General features: G+C 45.5%; 1 protein-coding gene across 1 annotated transcript in view; it reads left to right on the forward strand.

Annotated features, from left to right (window-relative positions):
• LOC138292914 (complement C3-like) overlaps positions 1 to 27,700 on the forward strand; it is a 2,405,892-nt gene that overhangs the window by 2,084,260 nt on the left and 293,932 nt on the right. The window lies entirely within an intron of this gene.

The raw sequence follows: 27,700 nt of genomic DNA on the forward strand, positions 1-27,700 counted from the left end.
GCCTTGCAATCCACATGGAGAAACAAGGTCACCACAGCCAGAGAATGGGTTGGCGCGAACCCTAGCATATGGCCACCTAGGAAGGCCCTGAACTAGGAGGATGACCAGGGTCCAAGATAGTGAGATGTCGTAGTGGGCATCAGTGTGGAGTAGTCCGAGTGTCTGTTTGATACACACCTTTACACAGGGCCCAGAACTGTGATCTGGACAGGAAACTTCAGGCACCATAAAGCCAGTGCCCAAATACCACACTCCTCCATAAGAGAGTACCATTGGAGGACAGCCAGGGGGAAGGCCCATGCTGACCATAGCCATCTTACACCCTGTTACCAGTGGCTAAACTGAGCGGGAAGAGAGCATGACCAGAAAGAAGGGAACACCTATGGGACGAGCCAGCCAGACCCCATTCCACGACACAAGTGACCCATCACTCAGGGACTATCTCTGATGATAACAGTCAGGACTGGGAAGTGAGAAAAGACTGAGGTAGGCAGAACTAGCTCCCAGGCTCCAAAGCTGCATCAATTGAGATGGCTCAAATAATTGACACAAGGAGTCCACAACACCAGGTGCAGACTGAATGATCTACCACCGCAGGGCAGTTGGACACAACAGGTGCAATGGCATGCGAAAAGAAACCTAGACATCCGCACCAGGGAAAAATAGACAAATGCACAAGAGTAGTCACTCTCCCAAAAGAGGAAATCATGACACAAACCACACAAGCCAGGCTGGACAACACAGCCCTGCTACTGGCCATATGGCCCTCGCGAGCATCAATAGAGGGGGGATTGGGTGAGGTCAGATCTGAAGTCTCTTCCTCTGCCAGGATCTTCAAAATGTGTGAGGCCAAAACACGAATATTCTAAATGAAAGACACGTACAGATCCTTAGAAAAGAAGTGACTGAAATTCGCACTGTCAACAAAGACATGGTGAGGAGATTGGAAGATGCAGAAAACCATGCCAGAGGAACAACCTCCAATTCGTGGGCTTCCCAGAGGGCGTGGAGAGACTGAACATGCAGCGCTTCTTAAAGGGGTAGCTTAGGCAAATAGTGCCCCAAGATAGATTCTCTTCCTGCTTCATCATTGTATGTGTGTACTGAGCACTGACTAGCAAGCCACCACCTGGGGCCCCCTCAAGGCTGGTCATATTGAGGTTCCTGAATTACCAGGACAGGTACATGATCCTCACTGAAGCTAGAAAAATGGGAGAGGTGCGCCACAAAAACTCTAAGAGTCAGATCTTCCTGGATTACACCTGTTAGGTCCAGCACCAAAGACACACTTTCGACTAAGTCAAAGCCAAGTTGCGCAGCCTCCAGCTGCAGTATATGCTCCTCTTCCAGGCTAAACCTGAAGGTCCTCTTTCAAGGCAAGATGCACTTTTTTCAAACTTATGAAGAGGCATGGGAATGGCTGGAGGAACGCCTGCAACTGAGGGGCAGTTGGGGACAGGGATCCGAGGAACACCAGGCCGGGAGACAGGGACTTGCCCCAAATAAAAACAAAGACCCAAGACAAGAGGCCAGTCTTTCCAAAGGGGGAGGGTGAGTTGAGGCAGTGGCCATCCCAGCCAGCAGTCCACCAAACCACACAATCATCAGACTCGGAGATGGATCAGTCAGTGGCCATGAAGAAAAGTAAAATAATAGACATGGCAAAGATCCGGAAGAGTGGACATAAAAGAGTGTTAGGCTCTAATTACATTATACCAAGATACAAGTTCTTGCATTAGTGGGTGGGGGGGTGGGCTATGGACCTCTCCGTTTCCTCTGTTGAATAGTTTGGGGCCAACTGTCCTCACAGAGCCATATCGGTGGTGTGGGGAGTTCATGGGTCTTGTTCCTAGCATATGTGGAGGGGAAGTTGGGTTAAAGCATGGAGTGGAACACGATGAGTAATAGATAGTAGAGGACAAACAACACATACACCCAGGTAGAGACACACAAGTTAAATGGCCGGGGATACGACACAGGATAACCACAGATGTACTGTCATGTCCTGGAATGTGAATGGGCTAGGCAACAAGGTCAAGCGGGGACTAGTAGCAGCATACGTTAAGAGACACAAACCTGTGGTGGTGTTGCTTCAGGACACCCACCTGAGGGGTTCCCATTGCAGCTTCCTGGGAAGAGTGGTCTATACCTTGTTGGCACATGCTGGCTTTACCACAAGCTCATGGTGAGTAGTCATCCAGATAAAAAAAAACTCTGCCATTTAAAAATAGAGAAGACCTGGAGGGACCCCAATGGCATGTATGCAGCCATCAATGGGATGTGCGGTAGAAAAGACGTGACCTTGGCAAGTATTTATCCGCCACCATGCCTACAGTAACAGACTCTGGACAAAATAGCTGGGATCCTACTGGAAACAGGCTCCTCCCTCAACGTGATATGGGGAAACTTCAACTATGTGGTCAACCCTGAGATGGGTCGCTCTTCCCCTACACTGACACACATGAGAGAGACTCCACTAGCTAGGTTTGTGGAGTCACAGATCTTTGGTGTCAATATCAGCCCACATCTCGGAAGTACTCTTACTTCTAGGGTGCACACAAGGCGTTCTCCCAATCGGACTAACTTTTTGCCCCAGTGGGGGAGATGGGAGAGATAGAAAAGGCAGAATACCTGGCTAGAGGCCTACCCGTCCACTCACAATCATGAGAAGACCCCCTTATGAGGGGGGCTTGCTGGAGACTAAGGTCCTCACTACAACTTCGGCGGTCTTTTTAAAAGACCGCCGAATCAGCAGGCGCCAACATACTACCAATGCTGGCTGTATATTTGGTACCCTATTATGACATTTCCTTTGGGCCAGCGAATGGAAACAGCGTTTCTGCCCGCTGGCCCAGCAGAAAAATCACCAGAACATTGAAGCCGGTTCGTAATCGAGCTGGCAGCAATGTTGGGGTGCGTCAGGTGCAGCAGCACCCGTTGCGCATTCCACTGCCCATAATTCGGGCAGTGGAATGCGCGATGGGGCTGTGCATGGGGGCCCCTGCAGTGTCCATGCCAAGTGCCCCCGAGTCTCCCATACCACCAGCCTTTCGCCATGGACAGGCTGTCGGATGGGGATTCATAATCCCCAGGGCAGCGCTGCTGATTACAACCGCCGGGACCGCCAGGTTGCAGGCTGGTGGCAGCCTGGCGGTATCAGTGGTATTACCGACCGCCACGGTCATAATGTGGCGGTAAGTACTGCCACCTTGTTGGCGGTACTACCGCCACATTATCGCCAGCCGCCGAGGTCATAATGATCCCCTAAATACCTGGGAACTGAAGAGACAGTTTCCCACAAAATTAGAGTAGAGACCGAGCTGTACTTTAGTGAAAACAAGGACTCGGTCATGTCCGAGATTACGCTCTGGGAGTCTTACAAGGCAGTGCTCAGGGACAGGGTGCACAACATAATAGCTTATAAGAAGAAAAGAGAGGAACAAGACATAGAATCCCTGGAAAAGCAACTGCTGGACCTGTGAGGGCATCCAGGGGCAGAGACAAGAAAGCGCTTCTGCATAAGGAGCACTTCCCATTAATGCACAATGAAGAAAAGTCCTAAGCACTAGCAACACAACACTGCCTGTATGACACAGTAGACAAGGCAGGATGATTATTGGCTTGGCTAAGGAAGCAAAAGATAGAGGCACACTGGATACACCGCATACAGGGAGCCAACAATGAAAGGTACGATACCAACCAGGGGATAGCTAATGAGTTTGCAAGATTCTTCAATGAGGTCTATCAAGCAGGCCCGCTAGCATATGCACCCCAAATAGAGGCATATTTAGCTGAAGTGCAGGTCCCATGCCTGATGTCTGAGGACTGTGAGTCCCTCGCGTGGGAAATAGACCTGTTGGAGGTTAAAGCGGCAATAGAGAAACACAAACCGGGCACAACACCAGGCCCTAATGGTATTCCAGAAGAACTCCTCAAGATGAATGCTGACGTCTTAAGCTCATACCTACTTAACATGTTTAAAGAGGCCAGAGATTAGGGAATTCTTCCACCAGATCTCTGCAGGGCCACAATAGTGGTAATCCCAAAGGCCGAGAAACCCCCTATAGAATGCAGCTCCAACCGCACAATCTCACTCCTCAACATTGAGACAAAGATTCTAGCAACGATACTCACCACAAGACTGATAACAGTCATAAACCCTCGGATCCTTCAGGATCAATCATGCTTAATGCCAGAGAGGCCAACAAGGTTTAACCTCCGAAGGCACCACAACTGGCTGGATGAGGTGCGGGCAAGTTTGTTGTGGTTCATTGGCCTTCAAGGTGTAAACTCTGGAGTACTTCGTGGATAGCTTTATTATACAAAAATCCAGTGGCCACGGTTCAAGTAAACGGAGTAACATCAGCAGACTTTCCCATTGAGAGAGGTATGAGTCAGGGATGCCATCTCTCCCTACTGTTGTTTGCCCTCACGTTGGAATCCCTGACCTGCATAGTTTGCGCACACCCAGACATTTTGAGCCATTGCTTAAATGAGGGGGAAGAGGGAGAGGACAGGATTTCGTTATATGCTGGCGATGTCCTACTATATGTCACCTGCTCAAACAAGAAATTGCCTGGGGTGTTTAGAATATTTGAGGGATATGTAGTTCACAGGCTACAGGATAAAATGGACCACATCAAGCCTACACCTGACTTGAAAGAATTGCGTCTTCCAGATAACCTGTACATAGATAAGGAGGGGTTTAAATATTTGGGAATATATGTGATGCTGTACAGGGAATGTTGCCTTGATTGAAACATCCAGAAGGTCCTAGCAGAGTTTCATAGAGACGCAGAAAGGTGGAAGAACCTGTTACTGACACTGCTCGGTAGGGCCTCTATGTACAAGATGGTCACCATACCAATACTAATATATGTTCTTCAGAACACATACGTCAAGGTTCCAGAAGAGAACTTCACCAGTGTTGAGGGGGAAGTCTGCAGGTTGTTGTGGAATGGGAGGCACCCACATGTGGCCTTACAGATGCTCCAGCATAATCCCTACAATGGAGGGATAGCCCTCTTGGACATACGGCATACTACTGGTCAGTGCATCTCATCGCCATCAATGAATGAGAGCATGCACAAGGAGACCACCCCACGTACATACTGCAGAGAAACCAGTTCCAACACACATCATACTTACACTACCTGTATGGGGGAAAAGGGGTGAAGATACTGCTGCTGCCCACATAGTTGACCATAGAGGCCTAGACAGGGGCGGGGAAGCATTTGGGTTGCTATGCGAAACTCACACGTGAAACCCCCCTGTGGGTGGGTTCCGACCTGAAGGAGATTGGGAAACTCCAAAGCTTTGGGACATGGGACATGATCAACATTTCCCAGACTGGACGACCTGCTCAAGGGTGGAGATCTCAAAATGTTTGACTCACTGCAACAGTAATATCAACTAGCTCCCTCACAACATTATAAATACATACAACTCGTACATGCCTGGCACACAGACAAACTTGATCCCCGACTATGCCCCTCTAGAGGGGAGACTGCTGTAAGGGGAACTGGAAGGGAAAGCAATCTCCTGGACATATGAAACAACCAAAAACAACATGCTGGACACGTTAAAGAAACTGATGGAGGGATGGGAGGGAGAGTTGGGTGAGAAAGACGGCATGGACAGGGAGGCACCCAAGGGAGGTGACAATCAAATGACTATTGGTAATATAATTTAAAATCCTTCACAGGGTATACTACGACAGGGCATGCTTACATCACTTTGGGAGGGCATCGTCACACAGCTGTCTTCTGTGTGTGTGGGATAGACAGAGCATTGTTCCTGCATACACTTTGGGAATGTCCACACATTCAAACATACTAGTCATTCATCCTAGGTGAACTGGGAGCAATACTGGGGGAAGAGATCCCAGCTGACCCCAAGTATGTCCTGCTGGGTATATCTACCGATGTACCATGACCCAAGCTCCTTTTCAGTTATTTGAGCCTAGCGGTGTCCAAGAGAGATGTGGTTAAGCATCGGGCCCCAGAGACACCAACAATCGGGGAATGGAGGGCAGGAATGGACCTATATATAGATAATGGTGGAAAAAGGAACATATAAAGCAAGAGGATGCCCAAAGAAGTTTTTCAATATTTGGGATCCCTGGGGGACATACTATGATATTCAAGACATGGACACAATGCTGCCTACCGGGGATTGGTCCAACATAAAACTCCCTCAGTGGCTGGGTGCCTAGTCATACACGAAAAACTATGATACTGCACATTTGTGAAATTAAAGTACAAGCAGATCCACTCCACTGTCATTGTTGTTCCACTGGCCCAGTCAGGCACTTTGTTATGTTTGATGAAAATGCAATAAAATATATATTTTTTTAAAACAATGTCTTTCACATCCTGCAGAGATTGGTGTGGATGCGCACAGATCCCGCTTGAGGAATCATCCTCCTGGATTATGAAGCAAGGCGGCTGGCTGCAGGGAATTTCTTCTGTCCCAACAACTGAAAGTCAGCCAATTAAGGCAGCCACAGATTGGATGTAGGCAAGTGGCAAGAGGCATCCTCTGGGCCCACATGGCCTGCCTTAATCAAAAAATGATGTCCTAAGCACACCAGAGCTCAATTGCAACAGTGAGTGGCGTCTTCATAGGAAGGTATGGCAGCTTCCCAACATCTCTGTTGGCCAGTCATGGACGCAGGTGTTTTCAAGTGAGGTATAATGTCCTACTTGGACTCCTGCAGCTCGTTGTCCTTGTGCTACTTGTCATGTCAACAAGATCACACCATGCGCCACACTGGGCGCCATTCTTCCTCAAGCATCACCCGATGCAAGGATGAACCTCTACTAGCTGAGTCTTCAGGAATATCTAGCATTTTATTTGCTTCAGCTTGCGAGCACAGGTACCACCACTTCCCTTTTCAGTGAAACATGAGGACAACGGGATGACCCCATTGGTAGTGAATGTCCAATTCCCTCAGTTTATCCATGAGTAGCTTGAATATGCATTGTTTGCGCAGTGTAATCTTAAAAAGGTCTTGGAAGAGTTGGATGGTATGTCCACGGAAGACTAGTACTCCTTTCTCCTTGGATGCTCACAAATGGATTCTTTTTCAGCAAAAAGTGAATGCTTGTTAGGATATCTGGAGCTGAGTTGGAGTGCCCCAGTGCTTGTGACCCCTGATGGGCCCTGTCCAGAGATGGCAGGTAGGCTTCCATATCACCTCAGATCGCCTGAGGTCAACTTTACAGGCCATGATGTCTTCCTCTGCATGCCTAGGGACCCCCCAGATATGGATGTTGTTATGGTGACTTCTATTTTCCAGGCCTTCTTGCTTGGCTTGTTATTCCATCTGTTGGTCCTCGAGTGTCGCCACTCTGTGCCACAGCATCTACTGGTGCTCCGCTCAGTAGTCCACAGTACATTCTAGATAATCTATGCTCTCCCTCGATTTCTGAGACATCACAGTGCAGGTCCTGGAGGCAAGTCTTGAAATCTGTTTTGAGGTATCCAGTTTCAGAGTAAATGTCTTTGAGAAATCAATCCATGTAGTCCTGAGAGATGGGCAGAGCCGGCCCTCCGGTCATAGTGAGCTGGAATCAATCCTTTGCAGCCATATTTGTTGTTGAAGCCTTGTTCCACAGCAAAGTCACAGTGTTCTCTTTGGCAGGCTTAAGATGCAGCATAATGGGGAGTTGCTGACACAAGGGCATCTGGTTGTAGGGGCAGGTTGAGGTGATTCTCCAGAGCTCACTCCCTTGTAGTGTTATGACATAGTGTTATTTATTTGTATTTATTAGTGTTATGACGATAGTCACAGGTGAATGTGCGAGGGTTCACCCCGACCCAGGTAAGATGGGCAGGTGTAGACTTTTAGTTTCTTGTGAGAAGAGGGTGGTGCAGAGGTAGGCCCAGAGGTGGTACGGAGGCATGGGGTGTGTAGCCCTGAGTAGGCTGCGTGGCTCAATCACTGCCAAACGGTCCTCAATGTGCACCTCTGAGCCTCTCTGCCTAGTCACCAGTCACTTCTTCAACAGTTCAGAGGGGTCCTACAGCATCTCGAGCACCAGCCCCCCCCGGGTGCCCCACCTCACTACGCGCAGCAGGAGGGGTCGATGCCAGTAGTCTTCTCCTCATCGAGAGCTGGGTGAAAGCCAGCACCATGTGCAGAAGTTGAGCCCCAGGGACACCAACGGAGGGACTCTGCACAGTCAGGGCAGGTGGTGACAGTTCTGGTTGCTGGGTGGGGCAGCCTCTAGTTGGTATGAGGTGCGTTGCAGGTGCTAGCCTGGCTTGTGCCTCCAAGCCCGCCCTGGAGCCAGGTTACAGGTATGCAGATGGGGGGCCTAGAGAGTTACATGAGCCGCACTGAAGGGGCCGCTTGCAGGCCAGCATAGGCTCATGGGCCCAGTCCGTGCTGCCGCAGCCTGCGTTTATGTAGCCACTGTGGCTCAACCTTTAGGGTCCCCGGGAGCGACTCTCCCTCACTTACTTCCATTTAGTCCCTACCCCCATGCCTGCAAAATTGCTTACCATCAAGGGGGGGTTCGCTATTGGTGGCTGCGTTGTACACTTCTATAGTCTCGAGTGAGCCCAGTCACAGGCCCATTTCACACAACAATGGATCTCCAGAGGCTGATATAGCCTGGGGCCCCCAAATGAAAACAGGCCCAGGTCCCTTAGGCCCCTATGCCTCACCATGGTGCTGGATAGGTCCAAATGTCAGGGAAGCTTTGTGGCTCAGTGCCTGAGATGGACTCTGTGATATGGTTGCACTTCCAAACTGGTGGTTCAGCTATCACCCCCAGAATAACCACCTCTCAGGGTCACAGTCCCATCGCCAGGCTCCAGGGGTGGTCAGAGAGCTGCAGAGGAGCAGGTTGTAAAGGGAAGCAGGTCCCAGTGTGTTAGTGAAGCATAGGCGGCCTAAGGGGATCCAGAGCTGAGAAACACATCTCACTCCATTCCCTTCTTGTCGCGCTCATCCTTAAATATATTTTTGAATAGTAACATTATTTTTTATTGCATATTTTTAAACATTTTTAATATTATTATTATGTAGGTCCACACAGTGCATTTAATGTACTTGGCATTCAGGATGCAATCTTGAAGATACTCTCTTCAGTTTCCCTCCTTAATTCGGCAACACTCCATCAATTGCGGCAAGTAGCGACAAAGTTAGAGTGTCACATCAAGCCCCTTTTCCATGACAAAGAAGCCTATATTGTGGTATGGTGGATGAAGATCCAGGATATAGGTAACCACTGTTGAGGAAGTGAAGGATCGGATGGAGGGGATTGAAAGCACTCACTCATGGTTCCATGGCATTGATGAGTCACTAGCTGTCACTGCCTAAGTTGTTAAATATTGAGGGCCACACACAAAAACTCAACTTAATATCACTTAACTTTTGAAAGACATTACTTTTTCAATTATACATTTTTGAAATGGACTCGAGGAAAAAATGACTTACTTACTATGCAAAGTGTCCTAAATCATAACGTCTCTGTTATAGTTTCTCAACAGGCCCTTACCAAATATAAAACTATAGCCTTCAGTAAACCCACTGGTATCTTGTGGGGCATATGGCCTACACCATCATCCTCTGGTGTGTCTTCTTCACAGACTACTACAACTATGCCTGCCCCTTCCATAAACATCATGGAGCAAGAGTAGCCATCAGAGTTTGATGATAATATTATGAATATTTTTCACTGCAATGGAAAAAATAGACATCAATGTGTTTTTCCTATTCTGCTTTTACCTTAGGTCTAACTTTGTAGTTATGTGACATATTCTTTCAGCCAAAACATTATTTTAATGACTAATCTTGTTTGTATGCCAATTTATAGATCAGTTAATTCAAACCGTTACAAATAAAAGTAGGAGAAACACTATGAGGGTTCAAAATTAATTATTAAACTAATAATTGTTTTTTAAAAAGACCAGTAAAAATAGTCTGCGCATTGTCTCTACTTGCAACAAGAGAACTGCCTCCTGAGAACTGTCACATCTTGCCAAAGCTCAGGGCAGAATGTGAAAAACAAAGGTTGGATACCTCCATACAAGACCGTGCTCCCTGAGCCAGCGTAACTGGAATTATTAGCTGTCTTCTTTCAGCTGCTAATATGGGACAGCAACACAGAAGGTGTAGCCAGCTTTCTTGATGGTAAGAACAGAGCCTGCAGGCGCTCTTTTGCCTGTGTGTGGACCAAAAAGGATTAGAGTCCTTAATTGGGAGGACTAATGTTTGCATATACAGGATTTGATGCCAATTGCCTGCATTTATTGCTTCTAGGAGGTATGGTTGAGGGGCTCCGACCAAATAGGAATCATTTAACGCAGGCACTGTTATTGGGGTTTTAGTTATCAATATATCGGGCTCTCGTGAGTGTTCCTTTCTTAATCGATGTTTGCTAAACACTGTAGGTCACTGTGTCTGACAGCTGAATGGAATCGCCTGTTTCAAAAGTCTTCTGTGCTTTACTTAGTTGCGTGTGCCACGGGTTGCCAGGAGTCTCGAAAATCATTCTCAGGTGATGTTTCAACGTGAGCGAGTTGGCCTTCCTGAGACTGATGTCATATTTCAAGATTGCGGCTTGACAATCTATCTGCTGTGACTTTAGGCCCATTTCCAATTTGAGCCTGGTGCGACGTTTATACTTTGGTTGTTGTAAAATTTTTAAGTATGCTATGCAGTGGGCCTGTTCTATGGTAGATTCAAAGGACCCTGGGAATGCCAGGTAGCCATATTGCAGAGCAGGGAGTAATGTCGCCTTTGTTACTCTCAGTATTGGTGCAGCCGATGCGCTTCTGAGTTGATTATTCAATTTGGCGAGCCTGTATGTGATGACAGCATCTTTGTGTCTAATTGCGTTTTTCAGTTTTAACCCTGTCAAAGGTCACACTATAGTCAACAAAGCAGCAAAATAGTGGCTGATGGCTGATGTTGACTGCCTGGTGCTGTAAGTATGCAAGTGCCACGATGTTGTCCACTGCTGGGGACGCCAATCTGAAGCCAGATTGAAAGAATGGCTGATTTTGGCACTCTCCTACCTAGGCTTCCAATTGGTCCAACAGGAGTTGTGTGTACATTTTTGCATCCACATCCAGGAGAGCAATTAATTGATAGTTTGCAGCTAGTGTGCGGTCCCCCTTTTTATAAATTGGACACAGTACAGAACCTCTCTAGGACCCTGGGACTGTGGTCAGGTGGTACGTATTGTTAAAGATGTGTGACAGCTTCTCTGCCAAGTCCGATGGGACGAATTTGAACAAAGAAGCTGGTAGACCGTTAGGTCCTTGCACTCCATCCTTTCTAGTCCTTTTTAATGATGTTCTCTATCATACTAGTGGAAAAGGTAGACAACACCGTTGGAGAGGGATTATTGCTTTGAGGGATCAAAGGGCACTGAACGCTGTCTCAGCTGTTGCTAGCGAAGACTGACACTAGGTTGGGGTTGTATACAAAGTTGTAACATGCGAGACCCATGCTGACTGTGGTACACCATTCTCTCTTGCCTTATGGCCATTTCTTAGCTTATTTACGTAGTCCCAGAAGCGGGCATTATTTGGGTCTTTTAGGAGCTGGAATAAGGACCCCCATTCCTTCCTATCTTTTTCCCCCTTGAGCTCCCATACCAGTTTCTTAAGGGATCTTCTGCTATTTGATAGCTGCGCAGCTGTGTCCGTTGTGGGCTCTGCGGAGTGCCTGCCTTGTTTTAAGCATGTTTTTGTCCATTTGTATTGTTATGCTTCTTTGGACCGAGTGAGTAACTTGTGCGCACTGAGAGTTACCCAACAACAGCGTGTGTAGATCACACATCGACTTCATCCACCATTCAAGGTTCGAGTTCGATTTCCGGGGCGAGGTTATTAGCCATAGGATTATTTTAGAAGAATCTTCTGGTCTCCATTTGATTCTACTCACCAGGTGTACTTGCTCTGTGCCTATTGAGGCCCCTACCATTGCATGCTGCTCGGCTGCTTGAACTTGTAATTCATTTATGCATTTCAGGGGATTGTGGTCGCTCTCCACCCTCTCAGTGATTTCAAAGTGGCTAGGTCTCTCCTTAAGCTTTTCCGAGAGGTATATATAATCAATGGTTGAGCCTCCCTTAAATGACGAAGGAAGGAGGCGCCCATTCCGATTATCCCTTTTCTCCTGTGGGGCTGACGATAGGCTAAATGTTGTGAAGAAATGTTGGAGTAGTTGACGGCCTCTGTCCAAGGGGAGGTCCTCTGTCTTTGCATCGAGCCTGTGTACATTGAAATCACCCATCATAGCAATTTCGTAGTAAGGGTGACTGAAGATGACTGTTTCCAAGTTTTTCAGGAGTTCGAGGATTGTCACTACCTTGGATTTCCTTGGGGCATTTATGTAGCAGTTGATTAGTATGAGACCCACATTTTGTTGGACAATGTTCAGACCACTAATTGTGATTACTTGGGCCATTTTACCATTAATAGTCAGCTCAGTGGTTACTAGACAGACCGCATATTTAATGAAGATGGATAATCCACCAGAAGGCTGACCAAAAATACTAGGTCACATGGCTGACTGGAAGATTTCATAATAGTCTGGTAGTAGAGAAGGAGCACATTCCCAGGTTTCTTGCATACAGAAAATATAGTTAGAGTTTAGGTAGGACATGGTCTCACCAGATCTACTGATACTCCTGAGGCCTGCCACATTCCATGACAGAAATGACAGTGATTTCGGTGATCATGAAGGGTGGTACTCTGTGGTCCCCTCAGTGCTAGGACTGATACCTTGGTTCTTCCTGATCCTTCTGCTTGCTTTGCGGGAATGTTTGTGTGAGTGTATGAATCTCTCTTCTGTTTTGCGCACAGACTATGGTTATGGTTTGTGGGATCATGGGGGCCCCATGGTTCTGCCCCCCACGTGAGCCTCTTAGAAAAGATTTTGAAAGGGAGCAGTATTTAAGTGGATGAACAGATATTTATCGAGCGGGGATATATAGTTCAATGCCCCAATCTGCGAAAGACTCCCTTGCATCCCAGACCTCGGCCCTCTGTGGTGCATTTTTCCAAGTTGTTTTTGTGATCTCGTTTGTTGCATTCAGTGCAGGGGGCTCAAATCTAACCCATTCCATGTCTTCTGAGGTGATGTGCCTAAGAGATGGAATTTGAGTAAATAAACGCAATAAGTTCCCTCTATTTAGAATAGCTATATAACCTTTTGAGGTATAATGAGGGATGAACAGCAGGTCCAGAGATTCATTCTCTACTGGGTCTGGTGTAGCCTGTCCAACTGGCAGTGCTTCCGAACTGACCCAGAGAATAGGATCTCTAAAAGTGGAGACGTGATGAATTGCGTTTACCACTGAGTGGAGGGCCTGCTCTCTATCACCCACAAAGCCGGTGGTACCTGGTGTCTCTACGAGCTGGGATGGTTGTGCCCTCCTTGGGGCCGTTTGAAGGTCTTGGTAGTTGTTCTGTATGCTGTATGGAATGGAGTGCTCCCTTGCCCCTTTCTTACAGGAGCAAGCTGTTATGGTCCTTTCTGAGATTGTTTGCAGGCAGGGCCTTGCATATTGAATTCTGTGGTCCTTGGAATGGTTCTGAGCCCCTGGGCTAATTGGTGAGACGATTGAGCCGCTTTTACTACTAGCTGAAGTCACGCACGACCCGATGGCTTCTCCTGCATCATGGTCCCTAGGGGCCAGCATTGTTGGCGCTACTATTTGATCTTGTAGTTGAACCAGTGGCAATGACCGTGGTGAGGCAGGTATCGACGTTTGTGCCCGAGATGTGGCTTTCCCTTCCCTGCATTGTGGAGCTGTCGTCAGTTGTACCGTAAGTTCTTGTTGCTGGGCTATTGGTAAAGTATGTGACTGAAACATTGGGAAATATTTCACAGTGCCACTAGCTTCTGATATTTCTGGAATGTTATTTATTTTGTGCCTTTTGGCTGATTTCATTTTGGTATCTATGTTTCCTTGCTTACTTATTTGTTTCTTCCTTGCTCTCCTTGTAAGAGCTATGGGTAAATCTTGGGTGGGCTTGACAGGGGAAGTGCGTGATATCATTGATTCACCAACAATTGTAATTGCGCCTTTGGCATTAGTTTCCAGTTTTTCACACGCGCTGGACTTTGTGCCCCTGCCTGGGGTGGGGAAGATGACTGCGGTCGGGCTATCAGCCCCAGGAACTATACGCAGTGGGCTGCTTGAATGTTCGCTTGTTGTGACTGTATTTTGACCTTGAGTGAGGACTGGTTGGGCGAATTGACACCTTTGGGGAAACAAGGTGGCCGTTGTAGCTTTATCAATTCTTGGTGTCTCCTTGGCTACTCTGTCTAGCTCACGTAGAATGTTTGGTAGGGCGCTTAACTTTTCAAGGATCGGAAAGCAAGAACATTGAGCTCCCTTCATCCTTTGTTCTAATTTCAAGTAGATGTGTGGCCAGAGACTGAAACAAGTCCAGTTGCAGTTCCATCTTCTTTGACTGACAAAAAAACACCCTAGCGATAATACCCTGGGAGGCTCTGATGGCCGCCAGCTCTTGTGCATTTGTAGAACACTCTGGAGTAGTTCTGGCTGATGGACCGCCTCCAGCCTCATCCTTGTCAGAGTGTTTCTTTGCTGTTGTTGCTGTTACTGTTGTGGTAAGACAGAGTGTTCTGTTAATCTGCTCCTCTGAGTTATTGAAGAATTGCTTAGACAGTGCCCCTAGCTCCTGGTCTGTGAGACTAGACCTGCCCTGTGTAGTTGGCAAAATATTTGGTTTACCACAGGGTGAGGATGATAGCTTTGGTGGGTTGGCTGCTTCCATCAGCTCTGCTTGTACCGGAGACCACTCTAGTTCGCGGACTACTTGGGCGATTGCAGTTAGTTTATGCGTTTTGTTGCCTGTCCCTGAGGGAGTGCATTTCACTGACTTGTTGAAGTGCTGATTGGCCATGTCTGCTGTGGTAATGAAGTCTTTGTTCAGCAGTGTTGATGTTACGACCCCTGGAGGGGAGCAATCCACTAAAGAATTGTGAAACTGAGTGGTGCTATCTGCTGTAGTGGAGAGGACTCTGTTCAAAGATGGCAATAGTGCAATGCCTGCTTGTGAAGGGGAAAAATTGAAGGCTGAGGAATCTTGGTGACCAGCTATTAGCATGGGGCATGAGAGGGATCTGTGGTAACTAATACCCCCTGTAGATGTCTCTGCTGAGTTTGTGCTATATGCGGTGATTTGCTCCTCTTTGATAGACTGGCTGTCTGCTTCCTCCTCTGTTGAATGCGGCCGTACGAACGCTCTTCTCCGCTCTGGGCTCCCTGTTGCTGTTCTTCAGAGGAATCGGACTATAGAGTCCTTTCCTTCGAGTCTGACCTGTCAGACCTGTGTTGGTACCTGGTCTGGGGGGACTCCTCTTCTTCAAGCACCCTATCAGCCATTGGATAAACGTTGGATAAACGGAGTGCCCCGTGCATTTTGGTTGTGGGGTCGAGCAGTCCCCCATCCCTTGCTGACGTGTATTGTATTTCCTTTAGGGCATTGCCCTCAAGGGCTGCAAGGGCCGCTGTTGAGCTTAATACACTTGGAGATCTTGGGGACCCTCCCCTCTCCTTGCATTCTGCAGGCATCCCTGTCGTTGACCCACTGACCGACTTTCCAACTCATCCCACTGTGCGTGTTGCATCTGTGCTCCTGGTGCCTGGTGCACCGGGAGCTTTGTCCAATCTGGCTTTGTGTTTGGGCGCAGCCTCTACTCCATGCCCATAGGCTGTAGCTAGCACTAGGCTAGCACTGGGTCAATAATGGAGGCAGTGGAGGGGCACGAGCACACCACCTGGAGCACTGGGAATACTTGGTTCAACAGTCCAGCTGGGGTGAAGCAAGGGAGGGGCAAGGTGAGGCAGGAAGCGGGGGAACTGCAAAATAGAGCCCCGGAAGGAGCATGGAGGGCAGAGATGGGGGGTTGGGGGGGAGCGGTAGGCAGTGCTCTCACCCCACTTATGAGCATGACCAATGTACTAACAATGTTGGAATCATTTATGTTGAAACACACAATTTCTCCTTGAGGAAGACATGTAAAATAAATAATTTTTGTAAATATATGATTTTAAATAATGTATGTGTGCTTCAACTGTACAGTTCAAATTCTATGTTTCAAAAAATTGTCAGTCTAAGCATACATTTTCATACTTGAAAGGTATTCCTTCCTACATAAAATCTTTCTCTTTTAGGACACCTCTCTCAAGTATCTGCGGTGTATTGTCTCAAATATTTAACTAAAATTGTTAGTAGAATGGTCTTTGCATATACATTTTTTCCTTAAAATTACTTTAAAAGAGAATACTTTTGTCAATGCAGTCACAAAAAAACTGGCACGAAGGCCCTCATTATGATGATGATGGGATACCTCGCTGTCAACCGCGCTGATGGTCGACGGAAGACCGCCAGCGTGCCGAAGCCCCCGACAGCCCCATAATGATGTTCCCGCTGGGCCGGCAGGCGGAAACAGTGTTGTCCTATCGGACATGAAATGCCGCCACCACGAGGCTGCCTGGCGGTGGGAGCCTGGTGGTGGTGGCATTTCCACTATGGCGTTTTCGCCCTGGTCATAATAGGGTGGGCGGACCGCCACTACCACAATGGTCTGCCTGCCACCATGAGTCTGGCTGTCCATGGACCACCAGATTCATAATGAGGGCCAAAATGTTGTTAAATCTAAAACTTTGTTGGCTGCCTGGTGTTGTGAAAATATGTAACAAATATACCCCTGTAATTGTAAAAAGAAGCCTACATTTGTATTAAAGAATTGCAAAGTCAGAAATCTGAGGAGTGTGACTAAAAAGAAGGTTGAAAGCCAAATGTTGCACAACCTCATGATATACCTTGTGGAAATTATGCCATGCATAGAAAAGCCAATTCACATTGTCAAATCATGATCTGAAAACTGAGTAAAGTACAGATTTCCATGACTTCAAGAAAACATTAGAAATATGTTATGTAGAATTTACTTTTTTTAAACACAGGATTGTCAAAAGTTATTTTTTGAAAAAGAAATGTTGTCAAAAAGAAAGTAGTGAATTTATTTTTAGATTTTACAAAGATGGGTGAATATAAAATGTCCTTAGGACACCACAATAGTGGTGAATTGACCTATATTATAGGTATGTTGGTTTTATCCCAAAGTCTTTATTCTGCATTACCTTTACCTTGCAGTCTTTACTTTGTAGGTAAGTACAAAAGGTGAAAGTGCATTTAATAGGTTTTTACCTTTACTACATATCTTTTACCTGCAGTACTTGTGAGGAGTAAGGGGCAGGCAGAGGTAAAGGGAGTTAAGGGTGAGTTTAGGGGTGAGTAGAGACAAAGAGAGGTAAAGATGATTTCAGGGTTAAGGGAAGGTTAGAGGTAAAGGGAGGTAAGGGTAAATATAGGGTTAAGATGTGGGTGAAACCAAAGGTGATTGTAGGGTTTAGTGGTGGGTAGAAGTAAAGGGAGGGAAGAGTTATTTTCAAATTTCAAAGAAACTTTATTTGTTTTTTTGACAAAAGGTATGCAAGAGTCAATATAAACAACACAATAAATAAAAATAATCATGTACTAAATTATTTACATTTGCAATTAGTACATATTAGTACATAACAGCTTTTCAAGTATAATTTACTGAGTGCAAGTAGCTTCTACTAATAAAAACAGACTCAGGTTGGACACACGCAACTAATAAAAGCAGAGTTTTTTTAGAGTTTAGTTTAGGGGTGAGTAGAAATAACAGGATGTAAGGGTGATTTTAGAGTTAAGAGGCGGGTAGAGGTAAAGGGGATAAGGGTGATTTCAGGGCTTAGGGGTGGGTAGAGGTAAAGGGTGGTAAGAGTGATTTTTAGAATTAAGGGTTGGGGAGATGAAGGGAGATAATGGTGATTTTTAGGGTTTAGGGGCGTGGAAAGGTAGAAGGAGAGTTGAGTAAGGGTGATTTTAGGGGTTAATGGGTGGGTAAAGGTAAATGGAGAGAAGGGTGAATTTAAGGTTTGGAGTGGTTAGAGGTAAAAAGAGGCAAGGGTGATTTATACATGTATGTGTGTTAAAATGTGTAAATGTATTTAAACATATATATTTACATTAGAGACGCATGGTAAATGTGCCAACATTCTGTAACAGGAGTCTTCTGAAGAGTGCTCAATAGATATTTTCAGACAAGGGAGCAATAAGCAGAGGAGCTCCACCACAACAACTATCACCACTGCCACCACCCCCATCACCACCACGAGCCCAACAACAAAAGCAAACACAAAGAACACAAAAAAGACAACACTAGAAAAGTAGATGGCCCATGGAAATAATTAATTCTAGAAGTATAAGAAATATAGAACGGTGTTTAAGAAATTTAAATAGACATATGAGATTCTTGCTAATAAATTCAAGTGGCTGCACCAAAGTACTCTATATTATTGCACAACAAATTTCAAAATAATCAATTTTACACGTTTTCTCTTTGTAACGCAGTTGTTGGTGTCGATGAGGGTGGGGGTTAGATGAATACTGGATATTGGGTGGTAGATGTTATAGAGGGAAGATTAGGGTTAGTGTAGGCTAATGTACTTAGATTTGTGTTTGCGTCTATTAGTAGATTTATTTACCTGTTTGTTGTTTGGTAATGAGGGAAGGGTTATTTATAGATAGTGTGTAATTTGTTTTGCAGACATTAGAATGTTTTTGACTGATTAGGATATTTAGATCTGTACGTGTTTTAATACTTGGAAATTATTTTTAGAGTTATACTGTTGGGAGGTGTGGGTTTATTTAAATTATTTATCAAAAAAAATTATTTACTAGTACAAATCTGTGTTCTATCAGTTTAATACTTTAAATATTTTTAATCTAAACATACATCATAAATTAATTGGTTGTTATTGCAAGAAAGTGGATTATTAGTTGAGACGGGTGGTGGTCCACAGCGAGTAATAATGGCACTTTTCTTGTTAGGTCCAGTAAAGGTTTTGATCAATAATACCTGTACTCACACCCTTGCTCTATCATAGAGCAGATAGGTATAACTTAGGAAAATGTGTAAAAGATGAAGGATTAACAAAACAGTTAAAAAGTCTAAAGCAAAATACAATACCAATTCCACTCCAATTTCTAAATATAGACTATTGTAGTAGACAAGATGATACCAAAATAGCAAAAATCAAATAAGGGTAACCAGAGAGAAGATTTTTTAAATGTTGAAATAAAAATAGTATAAAAAAAGAGCAAAGTGACACCTGGGGCAACTGGTCACATTAGACCTGTTCAATGGTAAGGTTTAAGGCCAACCGTGATGGAGCTCGTGTTTTATACACAGGTCAGATTGGTCCTTCTCAGAAAATTCCCTTTTACATTCAGAAAAATCTGAAAAAGGTACAGACCTCAGTGGGAAAAGGCTGTAGTCTGTATCCAAATGTTGCAGTGACAATATGAATGATGTTATAGATGATGTCATGAATGATGTATTATGTGGGGTAATTAACAGTCCATGTCAAGGCGCAAGTTATAGTTACCTTAGGGCATGAGTTGAAGTTACTTGAGATAACTATAGCTGCTGACTTTCTGTGGTTGTGTGTGTAAAATTTGAACCTAACTAAAACGTCCCTGTAACCTTTATTGTTCCAGTGAATTTCTAATATTTTTTTTTAAATGTTATATCCTAGCTATAAAGTCCCTGTAACCTTTGCATTTTTTAGTGAATATATACATGTTGGGACTCGACATTAGCCGTGTTCCAGAATAAAGTGTAACAAAAGCCTAAAGGGACCAGGGTAGAGTCTCCCTGACCCCTTATCTCTGGTGCAGGGGTCCCAAAAGGACTCCTCCAAGCTAAAAAACATTTTTTTTAATTTTCACCCACATCTGTAGCAGATCTGGGGATCCAGCTAAACCCTCCAGGGCTTAAATGCACTTCACTGCGAGCCCTGGGGACCACCACCTCTGTGCGGCTATTATCAAGTTTAATGCAGGGAGGGCCGCGCAGGACTACCAAACAGCCCCGGGGACTGCCACCTTCCCCAGGCTACAATGAAAATGGATGTGGGAGGGCTGCGTGGCCTCTCCCAGGCCCAGACACTGACACCTCCCTGGGGCTATTATTAACTTTAATGATGGAGGCCACACAGCCCCCAGCAGCCCGGGGGACCACCACCTCCCCAGAGCTATATTTACAGAGATTATGAGGGCTGCACAGCCCCCCACAGACTCGGGGAGCACCACGTCTCTGGGCTATATTTAAATAGAGTGCGGGGGTCATGTAGCCCCCCCCACAGCCCTGGAGACCCCCACCTCCCCAGGGCTATAATAAAAAGAATCATAGGGGGCATCTTTCAGACCACCAACTCCCGGGGGCTATGCTTCTTGAAGGGGGCAGCCTGACCCCTCTCGTTGAGCCACTGATAGCCCTGTGGGCCACCACCCCCCAGGGCCAGCTCCTGGTATGTCCAGGGGCGCCCACCCCTGGGACACAGATGTTTGCTTTTGCATGGTGGGAGCTTTGATAGCTTCCACCGAGCAAAAGCAAACAAAGTCCGCTCTCTGCAAGAGACAGCTGTTAAACAGCTCTCCCTTGCAGAAAGTGTAGTTTTCATCTGTCTTCCCTGCACGTAAATATTCATGCAGGGAAGAAAGATGGAAACATTGCTTCTACATGCAGGGAGCAGCTACTTAAAGCAGCTCCCTGCTTGTGGGAGCAATGCCAGCTCCCACAGGACGTAGGAGCTGGCTAGGACTGCGGGGGCCTTGAGGCTCCCCCCATGGACCTGTCACACTCTCTCTCTCTCTTCCATCCTATAATTGGATTAAAGAGAGCGAGAGAGAGATAGGTAGACATTGCAATGGTCTCTATATTAAGTAGTCACCTGTGGCATAATGATTAAGGTCACAGACCCTCACATTGAAAGTTGAGCTGTGTCTGTGGTCATTTCCCTATTTCAATTTCTTTTAAAGTTTAAGGGTCATACTGAAAGGTGATCTCACTCTTTTTAATTGATAAATAAATTTTTCTTTTTTTTTATTTGCCAGAAATATCTAATTTTAAGTATTCCATCCATCGAAGCCTAAAAAATTCTCTCCTCTCTTTCTCTCTCTGTCAATTTCTGTTTTTTTAATCTCTTTCACCCACTCACACACCCACTCAGAGTCTCACACACCCTGTTGTGTAGGTTCTCATTATCCTAATGAGACTGCTGGATTCGGGCGGCAGAATCACCTGTACTGCGGGGACTGAGACTGATCCCACACCATGTGACACCTGTCGGCCTAATCTGGGTTTGTTCCAGCTAACTAGCAGGGCCTCATCTCCACCCAAGAGCAGGGATGATTAGGGCAACCGGGTGCATGACATACATGACTCCTCAGGGGAATCGTGTTTACTCAGATCTCATCCGTTTCTCTCAGTTACATTAGTCTCACGTATGCAAGGACAATCATAGGCAGAGTAAAGTTTAAGAAGATTTTATTGAAGTAGCTGCATCTTCAATAATAAAGCATGTATCGCAATAACTAGGACGATGAAGCACAATAAGATAAAAATTGTAACAAGGAGAGTGAAACACAAGAATAACGCTACCATATGTCACTAAGGTTTATAGGGGCAGTTTCTACCTAAGCTATGTTAGAGCACAGCATGTGAAGCTCTAATTCTGCCTTTCAGGTTCCCCCTGGGAAGACATCATCCCTCATACCTGAGCAAGAGGTTTGTAGTCTACATAGGAAGCTGTAGCGAAGCAATCAGCAGACAGTCATGGTCATCTGGCTGGAATCTCCCTCTAATGTAAATGGGTCAAATTTATGTTTTTATAATAAAACATCTGATGTTCTAAGAACATTGGAGACAAAGCGTACCACTTTTGCCAGCAACCTATCTTACTGCAGCCTTGAGAAAAGCACAGAGTGAAAGAAATGTCTTGTTTAAGAACGCAGTGCTGACCTAGGCAAAGAACAGCTAGATAGAGAAAATAAAACAAGACCGCAAATGTGGCTAATGTTAAAATAATATAACAAAGCTAAAATAAAATATATCCAGGTTAAAGTGCACAGCGGCAGGCCTAATTTGCTAAAATAATATGTACAAAACTATAGCTAAAATGGCTATACAACACCCTCCCCTTGCCAGTTTAAAGATGGTTCAAAGCCTAATTTAATATTTAAAAGCTACTAAAATTCATCTTATAGCATACATACATATGGGAATGTCAATAATGACCAGTCAAAAGCCACTTAAGCATGTATTAAAAGGACAATTTAAAATGTTGATTGTGGTGCCAAGAAAATCCGAATTTCAAAAGTCAGAGTCATTGGTAAAATCGCCAATTGCATCTGGGATAATTGAAGATAAGAAATCTTCCACTTCGGCAGGTGGTAAAGTAGGAAGTTCATCGCCAAGGTAAATCAAGACGCATTTGTGTTCCAAAGCCTGAGCTCCAGCCGAGGCAGCAGCATTCTGTGGTGGGCCAAACAGGGAGTTTAGAGCTGCATGATCCACAAAGGGCAACTCATAAACAGGTTCCCGTAGCAAATGCACCCTCAACGTGCATGTCTGGTAATGAGCCCTCAGCAAGAACATCAACAGATCAGCATTCAATGAAAGCAAGCGCTGCATAGAAAGACAAACTTTCAATGCACATTCAAAAGGGCACCAGAGGCACCAGAGGCACCAGAGGCACCAGAGGCAGCAAAACACGGGCTGCATACACTGCAAAATCGGTCTGAATGACAGAGACCAGTCCCACTCGAACAGTTCCAGGAGTGGTGCTCCAAAGTACTGCATCATGCGTTCATGACACAGCTGTGCTGGTGGAAGCTCTTTCAGTTTTCCTTGTTGTAACAGGACAGCCATTCCGCAGAAAAAGAAGCAATAGCAAAATGCCACCTATTATACCCAAATCGGAAATCCCCCGAAAATACTGGAAAATATTGAGTGTATGGCTGAAGGTATTAAGCCAAATGTAGAGGAAAAGGTGTGAATGAAACCAGAACATGAAACCAGAACCAGCAGCCTTAAAGACATGTGCGATTCCAATGGTACTTGACGCATTAAAAATCCGACCCACGATTTCACTAAAGTGTCTCGGAAAGTTTGTACTTAAAAGGGACTGTATCTCTGCGGATGACCTTGCAACCTGAAGCACACTGGTCTTGCGTGCAGATATAAGCACCACATGTTTTTGAAACAATAAAACCTTGAGTCTGCTCAACTTGTCAAAATTCACATTTGAAGTAGCAATATGGGGCCAAATCTCAGTTACTTCCCTCTGTCGTGTAGGAGGAAAAAGTACATTCCCGCAGCATGTCACAATTTTGGAGACAGAAATGACATAAACTATTCCAGCTCACATCCCGCAACAGCTCTCACTATTAAGGAGCATGTAGCTGCCATTCGAGAGCACATAGAACGCAGGTATAATCAAGGGGACTCAGACTCCCTTCAGATAACAAGCCAAGTTTGCTGCTGAAGCGTTACACGCCCCATGCAAGGACAGCTGTATACAAACCATTGAATGGCTGACAGAAGTCTTGCATTCACTACCGCTAAGAAAGACCTCTTTCATGCCACTGAGACATTTGGACGTGAAGGGCAGCTCCCACACCTTGTTTATGTAACTATCTCCTAGCCTTTCATATCTGCCCACTGGAATGTGTTTTAAGCAGGATGTGAATTGAAGTGTTGAAATAGGCGGATTGATGACCCTGTGTATTAACCACTCAGCAGAAGGTATTTCAGCCACAGTAAAAGGCAACTTTTCTAACTTCTCAATATTTAACATGGCATAAGTTGCTTCCTTCTTAGCCATTATTTGTTTTTGTTGCGTTAAATTAAACGTAGAAAATATGTCTCTTGCGCAAACGTGTTGCCAAGGAACGCAACCTACTTTCAGTGTTTGTAGTGCCCAACCTAACTGCATAATGGATCTTAGTTGACCCTGTCCATGGTGTAAAGAGGACATGTCACTCTGTACTATTTCTATTGCAGAGGAAATTATGGGGGTCATTCCGACTCCCGCCGGCGGCGGCAACCGCACGCCCGGCGGGAGCCGCCGAATGACCGCGGCGGCCATTCTGGCTTTCCCGCTGGGCTGGCGGGCGACCGCCAGAAGGCCGCCCGCCAGCCCAGCGGGAAAGTGCCTTCAACGAGGAAGCCGGCTCCGAATGGAGCCGGCGGAGTTGAAGGCATGCGACGGGTTCAGTGGCACCCGTCGCGATTTTCAGTGTCTGAGTGGCAGACACTGTAAATCTTTGTGGGGCCCTGTTAGGGGGCCCCTGCAGTGCCCATGCCATTGGCATGGGCACTGCAGGGGCCCCCAGGGGCCCCACAACACCCGTTCCCGCCAGCAAGGTTCTGGCACTCAAAACCGCCAGAACCAGGCTGGCGGGAAGGGGGTCGGAATCCCCATGGCGGCGCTGCTTGCAGCGCCGCCATGGAGGATTCCTCAGGCCAGGGGAAAACCGGCGGGAAACCGCCGGTTTCCCTTTTCTGACCGTGGCTTTACCGCCGCGGTCAGAAATGGCCTGGATGCACCGCCAGCCTGTTGGCGGTGCATCCGCGATCCCCGGCCCTGGCGGTCTATGACCGCCAGGGTCGGAATGACCCCCTATGTTGTTTAAGGTATGCATTTGGTCGGTCAGGGTATTAATCCCATTATCTACAAAGCTAATGCCTTCTGTAAATTTTCCTGATCTATTCGCCTTAACCAGGCAGCAGCTTCTTGTTGAGAAAGCTTCCAAATTTCATTATAGACTGCATATAAGAAGCGCTTTCTGCGTAGTTTTCTGGGGCTTAACAGTAAATCCTGTAAATCAGTATTATTAGACAGGAGACTGAGGTGATCTTTAACAGCATCTAGTGAGGCACTCTTCAACCATTGCTGGCATAGTTTCCCTACACTGTATGTCTTTACTATACCTGTGTGTTCAGATGACACATAGTGAGGATCAGGCCTGCTTGTTTTAATTTGGAATGGAATTTACAATTTACAAAACATTTATGACACCCATTCGTACCTACTGGCCGCAAACACAAACCATTAGTCTCACGTATACAAGGACAATCAGAAGCAGAGTAAAGTTCAATAGGTTTTATTGAAGTAACTGCATCTTAGATAACAAAGCATGTATTGCAATAACTAGGACGATGAAGCACGATAAGATAACAATTGTGACAAGGAGAGTAAAACACAAGAATAACGCTACCATGCTGTCACTAAGGTTTTTAGGGGCAGTTTCTACCTAAGCTATGTTAGAGCACAGCATGTTAAGCTCTAATTCTGCCTTTCAGATTCCTCCTGGGAAGACACCATCCCTCATACCTGAGCAAGAGGCCTGTAGTCTACATAAACAGCTATAGCAAAGCAATCAGCAATCAGCATACAGTCATGGTCATGTGGCTGTAATCTCCCTCTAATGTACATGGGTCAAAGTAGTGTTTTTAAAACAAAACATCTGATGTTCTAAGAACATTGGAGACAAAGCGTGCCACTTTTGCCAGCAACCTATCTTACTGCAGCCTTGAGAAAAGCACAGAGTGAAAGAAATGTCTTGTTTAAGAACACAGTGCTGACCTAGGTGAAGAACAGCTAGATAGAGAAAATAAAACAAGACTGCAAATGTGGCTAATGATAAATTAATATAAAGAAGGTAAAATAAAATATATCTAGGTTAAAGTGCACAACAGCAGGCCTAGTTTGTTAAAATAATATGTAGAAAAACTATAGCTAAAAAGGCTACACATCAACACATTTCCACTAATGTATCCACTCACAGTCTTACACTCGTGCACCCACTCACAGCCCCATCCCATTCAGACCCTCACACACCCACTCACAAACCTACTCAGGCATTCACACACCTACTCACAGACCCACTCAGACCCTCATGCACCCACTGACTGACCCACCAGAGCACGAGTTATAGTTACTTTAGATAGCTCTAGCTATACCAGGTGAATTTGTATTGTTTGGTCCATGTAAAATTTGAGCCTCACTATAAAGTCCATGTAACCTTTGGTTTTTGGAGTGAATTTCTTTTTTTATTTTTTTATTCTATTTCCTAACTATAACGGCCCTGTAACCTATATATATATATATATATATATATATATATATATATATATGTGTGTGTATATACATATATATATATATATATATATACTAGACAAACACTTAAATAAAATAAAAATAAAATAAAAACAAAGGTTACAGGGACGTGAGAAAGCAAAGGTTACAGGGACGTTAGGTTATATATATTCACTGAAAAACCCACCAAAAGGAAAGATCATATGCACAAGGAGGAATGGAAAAGACACCAGTGCTTTAGTATGTGCACTCCAGCCCCTGCAACACTTTTCAGCTAGACAAGCCTTGTTCAAGCAGTGGGAGAAAATGACACCAGCATACTTTTGAAAGCATTGTAGTAAAGTGAGAACCATCGAGGAAGGACTACAACATAACAGGGCTTGAGCAAATAAATGTCGGCCATCTTGGAAAGAGAAAAACAACATTGTATATAGTCGAGCAAAGAGAAGATCTCAAATTAAACTGCAACAAATGGCTTGTATAGTTAAAGAAAATAAACATAATTATTGTGATCCCCCAAATAATTTGCCTGTCTATCCCAAGGATGGATAAAAGGCTAAACGTGGGCAAAACCTTCCACATAGTAATACCAATAAATAAACCAACACATATGTAACACAAAAAGGCACACATCACATTTAGGTTCACAAAAGTGTGTAACACATGCATAATGCACATGGCCAGATGTTCACAGAATAAAACATGCAAGAAAATGAAGGCAAGTAGGTGGAAGAACAAATACATGTAAATATTCATATACAATCACGCCCAAGTGGGCTTACCCTTGAATACTGATCATCTTTCCAGGGGAAGTGAAATTAGAGCACAAATACAAGCCAGTTCCTGCTGGAAACATCTAAACAAAATGTCAGTCAGCCCTAGGGGGCATAGAGTCACTCAAGAATCACATATGAGACAAAAACATGAAGTGAAACCCTCAATATGCACCCAAAGTTCTCACAGTTGTTGAAGTGGAAGATAGGGAAGGGTACTCAGCTAGGCATCCGCTCAAAGCCAGTGAGGCTAGGCAAGAGTCTCTTCCCACTCTTCCTGTAATAAAACAAAAGGGAAGATGTGTCATCACTCTTGTTGGAGGACCAAAAGCACAAGCACTTGATCTAAGACAGATCTTACTCTAAATTTATATATAACTCCTCCTCGGAGTTCAAACTAGTAGGAGACATAGGCCCTCATTACAACCCTAGCGGATGGCGGTATAATGGAGAAAAGTACTGCCAACAGGGTGGCAGTACTTTTCCCCATGATATGATATTGGCGGTTTGGCTCAAGCCAAACCGCCAATGTACCACTCCGTCCGCCACGGCGGTAACAGCTGCCGGGCTTAAGACTTCAGTCTCCAGCTAGGCGGCCGTCACTAGCCCACCCACAGGATATGACTCCGCCTACCACCATGGTTTTTATGGCTTCCTTACTGCCACAAAAACCATGGCGGTAGGCACTATCAGTGACAGGGAATCCCTTCCCTGTCACTGATAGGGGTCTTCTCCGCCCCCCTTCCCCTCCCCAGGTTTACCCCCACCCACTCCAGACCCACCCCCAGCATACACGCACTGTCACGCACCATCATACACCCTCATACACACACTCATACCCACATGCACCCACGCATGCATACATCCATTCACACAAACATCCAAACACAC

Source organism: Pleurodeles waltl, chromosome 4_2 (genome assembly GCF_031143425.1).
Source record: "Pleurodeles waltl isolate 20211129_DDA chromosome 4_2, aPleWal1.hap1.20221129, whole genome shotgun sequence".
NCBI classification, from domain to species: domain Eukaryota; kingdom Metazoa; phylum Chordata; class Amphibia; order Caudata; family Salamandridae; genus Pleurodeles; species Pleurodeles waltl.